Source organism: Asparagus officinalis, chromosome 4 (assembly GCF_001876935.1).
Source record: "Asparagus officinalis chromosome 4, Aspof.V1, whole genome shotgun sequence".
In the NCBI taxonomy this organism is placed as follows: domain Eukaryota; kingdom Viridiplantae; phylum Streptophyta; class Magnoliopsida; order Asparagales; family Asparagaceae; genus Asparagus; species Asparagus officinalis.
The window spans coordinates 116,035,576-116,046,325 of NC_033797.1; positions in this window are offsets into that span (position 1 = coordinate 116,035,576).

The window sequence follows — 10,750 nt, forward strand, 5'->3', positions numbered from 1 at the left end:
CACAGGTAAAAAATCGTAAGAGGATGAGGTTGGGTTCCCCAGTTGCTCCTCCGACGATCAAGTCAATAATATGCTTGAGTAGAGAAGTAAATGAACTATATAAGTGGGTAGAGATGAAGATCTTATCTTATTATTGAAAATAGTACCCCTATTTATAGTGGTAGTAGGGGGTTAGAATGGTAATTTTGACCGAGTATGGGCTGACGGCCAAGTCAACATCTGGTTTACAGGTGTCGATCGATGAGTGGAGGAGAGATTACTTTGACATTTATTATAAAGTGATTGGGGACGTGCGGTGCTAACGTGGTCTGATGTGTCAAAAAGACTATTAGGGGCAGAGAAATGATGGCGCCCATAGTGCACTTAATAGCATTTATTTTGAGGTGATTGGCTGTCAGTGCACGGAAGGGAGCTCAAGCCTCAAGGTAGTCATCATCTTTCTACTCGTCCAGTAGAAGGTCAAGAAGTTCCGCCTTTTGTGTTTCTCTCGCAAGATGTCTGCTGAATGGTCAGTCGAGTAGGTTGGTCAGAAAGTCGGCCCAGCTAGGGGTTCACATGTAAGGCCTTTTGAGTCGTCCCCGCGAGATGTCAGCGTGTCGAGTTGTCCGAGCTGGTTTTTGGTTATCTTGAAGTGAATAGTTGGCTTGATTACACATAATGCAGGACAATTGTCTGCTATTGATTGAAGATTACTTTTTAGAACTAAAATGGATATAACAGGGAGGAATTCTAAAATGTTTAAAATTTTCATGTAGTAATTTTAAATTTAAGATAGTAATTTGCAAATTGTGTAAATATTTGAGGGACTAATATCAACTAATTATGAACTTTTAAGGGATTAATTCCAAACCTTTAAATATTCGAGGGACTAATTTTAAATTTTTATGAACCCATTTGAGAGACTAAATTCAAAATATGAAAATTTGATACCTCCATTTGACTTGATACCTTCATCCATAACATAACCCGTGATAAATTTAGATTCATTGTATCCAATGGGTAGGAGATATAAACAAGAAAGTGTTCCCAGCAGTAGTGAAAACTTAATAGAAAACCAAACAAAAATCATCACAGTGAAATAGGATTGAAACTTTGAGGTATCAAAGTGATAATTAAATAGAGAAGAAGTTTTCAGATTATTATCTTTGAAAAATGAATATTAGAAATTTCGATCGGTTAAAACATAGAAATAAAATCATATATCAAAATCACAACTAATTGTTTCACTAATAATCCAAGATAAATAAATATCATCATGCGCACATTGAAATTGAACTTCGTCAAGAAACAATACATTCAATTCAAGCTGATGCGGCATAATTATGTACCAAAATTGCAAGTACACAATTGATCAAGTTATAGTATAAAAAGTTATCGATCCCACGAGGAAGGTGATTTTAAGAGATTATTAAAATTGGTTCTTATGTTTTGTGCGTGACAAAATTAGGATTAAACAATAAGTGTGATTATGGAGAGAGATATGATGAATGATTGTTTTGAATATATGCAAGTGACAATAAATTGAATTTTAGAGAAGAGAAGAAAGAATCAAAGAATAAAATAAAAAACAAGAATAAAAAGAGAAAAATCAAGAAAACAAAAGATGGAGGATTCAATTAAAGATATGAGTGATCTAGAATTGAATCCACTAGCTAATCTCAATTATAAAATACAAACTATTCTCTTTTTATCATATTTCAACTTAGATTTAGTAAGCATAGACTATCAAACCATTCAACTCGCATCTTGTCCCATCATAGATAGTATATAGATACAGTGACATTTCCTGTTGATATGTTATGCATGGTTTATGTGCATGTCAGTCGGTTTTTCGCTGAGAATCGGGATCCTCTTGTTTGTAGCGTTCCAACTTCCAAGTAGGCTATCCGTACAAAGAGTTAACTGTAAATATTCCTCCTCTAGTGTGTTTAGTTAGAGGGTTTTGTAATAGCAAAATATAGTTATATTCTCAACTAGTCGCAACATAAGTTGTTGCGTCCACATGTAGTTACAACTTGAATGATGTTGCGACACACTAAATTTTGCGTGTCCTCATTTTTAGCATATTTGGGTGTTGAAACAATCTTTTTGTGTTGCAACTGTTAGCCCTTATGTTTTGATGATGTTTTTCAACCACCATTATCGGTACTAATGGCTTATTGAGTGCAAATGTAGTAAATTCATTTATCAATCTTGTTAGTGCCATGTATGGAGGATGGATGGAATATATGCTACAACGATGATATCCAAAGGAGGAGGAGGGTTAGTGCCATGTATGGAGGATGGATGGAATATATGCTACAACGATGATATCCAAAGGAGGAGGAGGCATAATGATGAAGCAATGTTAATTCAAGAACAACAAATCCATAAAAAAGCTTCATCAAACTTAAAGCTATCAAGACTCAAGAACTATATTCTATGTGAGGATATTAGCTAGTTTTTATTTTTTTCTCTAGTGCTAGAATGTAGGCAAAGAGTTACTGATTTTACTTGAAGCTATTGGGAATCACACACACGTTTTCATACTTATGTTTTTAAGCATTTTTCACAAAATACTATTTATCACAAGTATGAGGACCTATCTGCAAAATTCTTTTTCCAAACAGTTTGTTTTTAGTATTAAAAACATTTTACAAAGTTTCACAATTTTTAGAGGTCAAATAAATATTTTACAAATATTTTAAGTTGGGTCAAAAATCGTTTTCTGCAATATATCAGAAAGCGATCGACCGGGCCGGTCGACGGCTCTTATGATCTTTCGTTAGTGGTTTCCAGAGAGGTCGTCGGTCGACCGGTGCGGTCGACCGAATTCTCGATTTTTATATCGGTCGACCGCGCCGGTCGACCGATGATGGCTCTGGTTGTTTTCTACATTTTCATAGCAAATCGCGGTCGACCGGATTTTCGGTCGGTCGACCGAATTACTCATTTCGGTCGACCGAACGTTTTTGACGGATGACCGAAATTCCCTTCAGTCAACCGCGACTTTTTTAAACGGTCATTTGCCTAGAACACTATGCTTTCACTTAATCGTGTTTGGCACAGTCTGAGCTAAGGGTCTAAAAAGGAGATTATTTTCCTATTTGAGAAGATTGGTTTTTGTTTTTAAATTAATTAATTTCTTCTATTTAAACTCTAGACTTCTTCTTCTTCAGTTGCCCTAACTTTTGCAAAAACCTGAGAGACGCTGTTTTCCTGAGAAAAATTTTCAAAGTCTGGTTTCTATGTTTTCTCTCTGTTTTTAAGTGTGATTCACTTCCCAGCTTCAGTACTCTTTCTCTTTGCCATAGGGTCTTGTAAAGAGAGAGTCTTGCATCATTTCTACTGCTGTGTGAGTGTGATCTTGTGTAGATCAACTGTGAGGGTGTGGGATCTGTTGAGATCAACTGTGTAGTGAGAGATTGAGAGGCGATCGCTGTGTAGACGAAGTTTCGGCTTCCAAACCGGGTGTGTAGTGGATTTCTCCTCGAGAGTGGGGAGCGGGGACGTAGGTCAGCGGGCCGAACCTCGTTAACACATCGCGCGTCAAGGATAACGATTCCTAACCTTATCTCTCTTACTTTGATTGCGTTTTTGTTTTGTGGTTTGCTTGTGTTTAATTTTTATTGCATTTTAGAGCCTCTTGACCCTAATCACCCCCCTCTAGGGTCCAACAATTGGTATCAGAGCTTGGTCTCTATATTAATTTTTGGTTTAACCGCCTTAGAGAAAAGATCTAATGGAGGCCTCTTTGAATATTCATATGTTAGAAGGACAGTCCACCACTAGACCACCACTCTTCACCGGGACCAATTTTGCTTATTGGAAGGCTAGGATGAGAATTTACCTTCGTTGCATTGATCTTGACATCCTAGAGCTCATAGAAAAGAAATATGTAGAGAAGTCCAAAGTCGGGAACATGACCGATGATGAAAGGCACAAAGCCGATCTCAATGCTAAAGCCATGAACGCCTTAATTTGTGGTCTTTCCCCCAATGAATACAATAGAGTTTCCACGTGTGCAACCGCATACGAAATTTGGGTAAAATTATGTATCACACATGAAGGAACCCCCCAAGTTAAGGAATCTAAGATTAGTGGGCTTATGCATGATTATGAGCTATTTAAAATGCTTCCTAATGAATCCATTGATGCTATGTTTTCCCGTTTTACTAATATCATCAATGAATTACATAGTCTAGATATGCAATTATCCATTTAGGAGATGAACTACAAGATACTTCGCTCCTTAACTCCGGCATGGGAGCCCAAAGCTACGGCCATTGAGGAAGCTCATGACCTCACTACCTTAGCTCTTGATAGCCTCATCGGAAAGCTCAAAGTGCATGAGAAGAAGCTCAAGGGGAAGGAGAAGGAGGAAGTGCCATCACGTGAAGTTGAGGAGCCGTCACCAAAGTTGAAGACCATAGCTCTCAAAGGAGCTAGTGACAACTCATCTTCGTCGTCGGAGAGTGAAGTTGATTTTTCTAGAGAAGTGGCTCATCTCTCTAGAAGAATCTCTAGACTCATAAGAATGAACAAGAAATTTAACCCTCGATCTAACAACAAGTTTTCCTCTCGTGTAGGTAAATGTTTTGAGTGTAATGAACCGGGTCACATCGCTAAGGATTGCCCCAATCTCAAAGAAAAGTACATGAAGTACAAGAAGAAGAAGGCTATGTATGCCGGATGGGAAGAATCCGAACCAAGTGACTCGGATAGTGATGAAGAAGGAGCCAAACTTGCTCTTCATGACCCAAATGTTTGTTTCATGGCAAATGAACATGAGGTAATATCCGAGGCCGAAAGTGAATCTTTCTATATGCAATGTGACATAGCTATGGCTTTAGAAGAGTTGAACTTTGAATTTAAAAGAATATCTAAAGAATACTCTTCTTTTAAAAAATTGCATGTCTCTTGTGATATTAAGCTAGAACAACTAACAACCTCTCTTGCTCTAAAAGATGAATTGCTAGGAGATCTCGATTTCGAGAACAAGCAATTAAGATCAAAGATTGAAAAATTAGAAATTGAGGGTTGTAGAACTAGACCCACTCATGCTTATGACAACTACAATCACCATGGTAGAAATAGGTTTCATAGTTCCAACATTCGTACATACAAAAGAAATTTTGTATGCACCTATTGTATGAGACATGGACACATTTCTACTCATTGTAGAATTAAAGACAATGAAGATTTTTATGGTTTGATATGGGTACCCAAAGGTACCAAAACTACTAACCACCAAGGACCCAAGACATGGGTACCTAAAGCTACTACACCTTCATCTTCTTCTTTTGTAGGGAACGTCACGGCAACGACGTAAGGAGATGTGGTACCTTGATAGTGGTTGCTCACATCATATGACGGGCAACAAAGAGTTATTTGCAACCCTATCAAGGATTGAAGGAGGCAATGTCTCCTTCGGTGGTGGAGAGAAAGGTAAAATCATTGGTATCGGTTCTATTGGTAAGAAACCCTCACCCATTATAGAAGATGTTTACTTAGTAAATGGTTTGAATCATAATCTTCTTAGCATTAGCCAATTAAGTGATAAAGGATTTGATATTTCATTTAAACCGGATAAATGCATCATTAGTATGAATGGAAAAATTGTTTTTATTGCTAATCGCAAATCTAATGTATACATTTTTGAGATGAATGAATTAGTAAATCAGATGTGAAGTGTCTTGCAGCAATTGATGAAAATCCTTGGATTTGGCACAAAAGACTTGGACATGCAAATATGGAGTTAATATCAAAATTGTCTAAGAGAAATCTTGTGAGAGGATTACCTAGCTTGCACTTCATCAAAGATACCACATGTGAGGATTGTGTTAAAGGTAAACAAACAAAATCCTCTTTCAAATCCATCAATGAGGTATCAACTTCTAAACCCTTGCAATTACTTCATCTTGATTTGTTTGGTCCTATGCGTGTTACCTCTCTTGGAGGCAAACACTATGTTTTTGTGATTATTGATGATTTTTCTCGTTTTACATGGACAATATTTCTTGCTAAGAAAAATGATTGTTTTGAAGAATTTGCTAATCATGTTAAAAGAATTGAAAATAAAAAAGATTTGAAAGTTGTTAAAATAAGAAGTGATCATGGTGGTGAATTTCAAAATGAATTTTTCTATGATTTTTGTGCTCATCATGGTATAACTCATATGTTTTCCGCTCCTAGAACACCATAACAAAATGGTGTTGTTGAACGAAAAAATCGCACCATACAAGAGATAGCACGCACTATGCTTAATTCATTTGATTTGCCAAAATACTTTTGAGCGGAAGCCGTCAATACGGCTTGCCATGTTTTAAATCGTGTTTTGATTAGACCAAAGCTTAAGAAAACTCCATATGAACTTTTTTATGGAAAAACTCCTTTTATTGGTTATTTTCGTATCTTTGGTTGTAAATGTTTCATTTTAAATACAAAAGATCACCATGATAAGTTTGATTCCAAAATTAATGTTGGTATTTTCTTGGGTTATGCACCTCGAAGTAAGGCTTATAGGGTCTTCAATAAACGAAGCCTCGTTGTTAAAGAATCTATAAACGTTACTTTTGATGAGACTAATATTGGCTCTCAAGTTGTTTTGCCTAGGAAAGATGATGATGATGATGTTGAGGGAGGATTGGACTTATTGCAAATCAATGATACTCCCTCTATAGAAGCTCAAAAGGATTTGGATAGCTCAAATGACAATGAACAAATTGAACCTCCTAAAGCTTGGAAATTCACATCAAATCATCCAAAGGAACAAATTATTGGAAGCCCTTCAAAAGGAGTCATTACTCGCTCAAAAGCCTTGAGTGAGTGTGGTAATGTTGACTTCCTATCTCAACTAGAACCTAAAAAGATTAATAATGCTTTAAATGATGAATTTTAGGTTTTGGCTATGCATGAAGAATTAAACAATTTTCAAAGAAATGAAGTTTGGAAGTTAGTTCCTAGACCTAACAATGCTAGTGTTATTGGTACTAAGTGGGTTTTTAGAAACAAACTTGATGAACATGGTATTGTTACTAGAAATAAAGCACGTTTGGTTGCCCAAGGATACAATCAAGAGGAGGGCATAGACTATGATGAAACCTTTGCACCGGTTGCAAGGTTGGAATCTATTAGGATGTTTTTGGCATTTGCTAGTTTTAAAAATTTCAAACTATTTCAAATGGATGTCAAAAGTGCTTTCTTAAATGGTTTTATAGAAGAGGAAGTGTATGTTGAGCAACCCCCCGGTTTTATAGATCATGCTTTTCCTAATCATGTTTACCGGGTACAAAAAGCCTTATATGGGTTGAAACAAGCTCCTAGGGCTTGGTATGCTCGCCTCTCTAGTTTTCTTGTTGAAAATGGTTTTTCAAAAGGATCTATTGATAACACACTTTTTGTGAGAAAAAGGAAAAATGATTTCATTTTAGTTCAAATATATGTGGATGACATTATTTTTGGTGCTACTAATGAATCCTTGTGCAAGGAATTTTCTAAAGTTATGCAGGATCACTTTGAGATGAGTATGATGGGAGAGCTTACATTCTTTCTCGGGCTCCAAGTCAAGCAAACTAAGGATGGGATCTTCATTTCACAAAGCAAGTATGCGAAGGAATTGGTGAAGAAATTTAAGTTGGAGAATTCTAAGCATGCGCCTACTCCCATGAGTACTAGTGTTAAGCTTGATGCGGATGAGAGTGGTGAAGATGTGGACCAAAAACTATACTGAGGTATGATAGGTAGTCTTCTTTATCTCACCGCTAGTAGACCTGATATCATGTTTAGTGTATGTGCATGTGCACGTTTTTAAGCATCTCCAAAAGCATCTCATTTAATTGCGGTTAAAAAGATCATTAAGTATGTTAATAGAACTTTTAACCTTGGTTTATTTTATCAAAGAAGCACCTCTCTTGATTTATATGGTTTTTATGATGCCGACTTTGCCGGATGTAAGGTAGATCGCAAGAGTACTAGTGGAACATGCCAATTCTTAGGAAATTCACTTGTTTCTTGGGCTTCCAAGAAACAAAATTGTGTTGCATAGTCCACTACGGAAGCGGAATACATTGCCGCCGGCTTATGTTGTGCTCAAGTTTTATGGATGAAACAAAGCTTAGTTGACTATGATTTGAACTTTCAAAATATTAAAATATTTTGTGATAACACAAGTGCTATAAATATTTCCAAAAATTCAGTTTTGCATTCTAGAACTAAGCATATTGATGTGCGCCATCATTTCTTACGCGATCATGTAGAGAGACAAGATGTATCCTTAGTATTTGTTGACACAAAATCTCAACTAGTGGATATATTTACTAAGCCTCTTGGAGAGGATAATTTTTGTCGCATAAGAAATGGTTTGGGCTTAAGCACTATGTGAAAGTTCTACATTGTGTGCTTGTTTAGTTGTATTTTCTTTTCTCTTTACCCCATTTTTGATGGTGACAAAAGGGGAGAGAAATCTCCTCATTTGTTGCATATACTTAGGGGGAGCTTATAGATAGGGGGAGCACTTATCTATAAGCTATTTTTATTTTTATTGCTCTTATATAATGGTTGGTTGTCATCATCAAAAAGGGGGAGATTGTTAGCCCTTATGTTTTGATGATGTTTTACAACCACCATTATCGGTACTAATGGCTTATTGAGTGCAAATGTAGTAAATTCATTTATCAAGCTTGTTAGTGCCATGTATGGAGGATGGATGGAATATATGCTACAACGATGATATCCAAAGGAGGAGGAGGCATAATGATGAAGCAATGTTAATTCAAGAACAACAAATCCATAAAGAAGCTTCATCAAACTTAAATCTATCAAGACTCAAGAATTGTATTCTATGTGAGGATATTAGCTAGTTTTTATTTTCTCTCTAGTGCTAGAATGTAGGCAAAGAGTTACTGATTTTACTTGAAGCTATTGGGAATCACACACACGTTTTCATACTTATGTTTTTAAGCGTTTTTCACAAAATACTATTTATCACAAGTATGAGGACCTGTCTGCAAAATTCTTTTTCCAAACAGTTTGTTTTTAGTATTAAAAACATTTTACAAAGTTTCACAATTTTCAGAGGTCAAATAAATATTTTGCAAATATTTTAAGTTGGGTCAAAAATCGTTTTCTGTAATATATCAGAAAGCGGTCGACCGGGCCGGTCGACCGCTCTTATGATCTTTCGTTAGTGGTTTCCAGAGAGGTCGTCGGTCGACCGGTGCGGTCGACCGAAATCTCGATTTTTATATCAGTCGACCGCGCCGGTCGACCGATGATGGCTCTGGTTGTTTTCTACATTTTCATAGCAAATCGCGGTCGATCGGATTTTCGGTCGGTCGACCGAATTACTCATTTCGGTCGACCGAACGTTTTTGACGGACGACCGAAATTCCCTTCAGTCAACCGCGACTTTTTTAAACGGTCATTTGCCTAGAACACTGTGCTTTCACTTAATCGTGTTTGGCACAGTCTGAGCTATGGGTCTGAAAAGGAGATTATTTTCCTATTTGAGAAGATTGGTTTTTGTTTTTAAATTAATTAATTTCTTCTATTTAAACTCTAGACTTCTTCTTCTTCAGTTGCCCTAACTTTTGCAAAAACCTGAGAGACGCTGTTTTCCTGAGAAAAATTTTCAAAGTCTGGTTTCTGTGTTTTCTCTCTGTTTTTGTGTGTGATTCACTTCCCAGCTTCAGTACTCTTTCTCTTTGCCATAGGGTCTTGTAAAGAGAGAGTCTTGCATCATTTCTACTGCTGTGTGAGTGTGATCTTGTGTAGATCAACTGTGAGGGTGTGGGATCTGTTGAGATCAACTGTGTAGTGAGAGATTGAGAGGCAATCGCTGTGTAGACGAAGTTCCGGCTTCCAAACCGGGTGTGTAGTGGATTTCTCCTCGCGAGTGGGGAGCGGGGACGTAGGTCAGCGGGCCGAACCTCGTTAACACATCGCGCGTCAAGGATAACGATTCCTAACCCTATCTCTCTTACTTTGACTGCATTTCTGTTTTGTGGTTTGCTTGTGTTTAATTTTATTGCATATTAGAGCCTCTTGACCCTAATCACCCTCCCCCTCTAGGGTCCAACAGCAACTACATCCAACCAAATACTCATGGATGTAATCGCAGCACCATGAAGTTTTAACTACACCTAACCAAACACACTCATAATATTACAACTGTATTTATAGTTTAAACACCTTCTAACTAAAACACCTTAGTAACTCAAAATGTAATTGTGATACTATAAAATTTGAGTGTAAATGCAACACCCACGTTTTTAGCATATTTAAGTATGGCAACAACATTTCTGTGTTTGAACTAAACACCTATCATATAGTTGAGACAACTTAGTGTTTTAATTACATTAATCCAAATACATACATAAGGTTGCAACTACTTCTAACACCATTTGACCAAACACACCCGGAATAAGGATATAACGAACCCATGACTCTAAACTCGACAAAGAATAATATTCTCCTTGAATGTAAATCACATGATAGATTCCTTGAAACCACCTTAAAAATATTATCATTTTACAAAAACCGCATTTTACTTTTAATTATATGTAAACAGCCTTTAAACTGGATTTTTGATCCAATCAACAACCTCCTACCCAAGTCGTCACTAAAAAAACTAAATATAACCGTAGAAAATGCAAGTTTAAGGTACGTGACTCTGTATGTGTAAAATTTTGATCTCCCGAAATAGGGATTTCGTTTGTATTGATAAGAATAGCTTATTACAAACTAATGAATTAAAGTTACAACAGAAGTG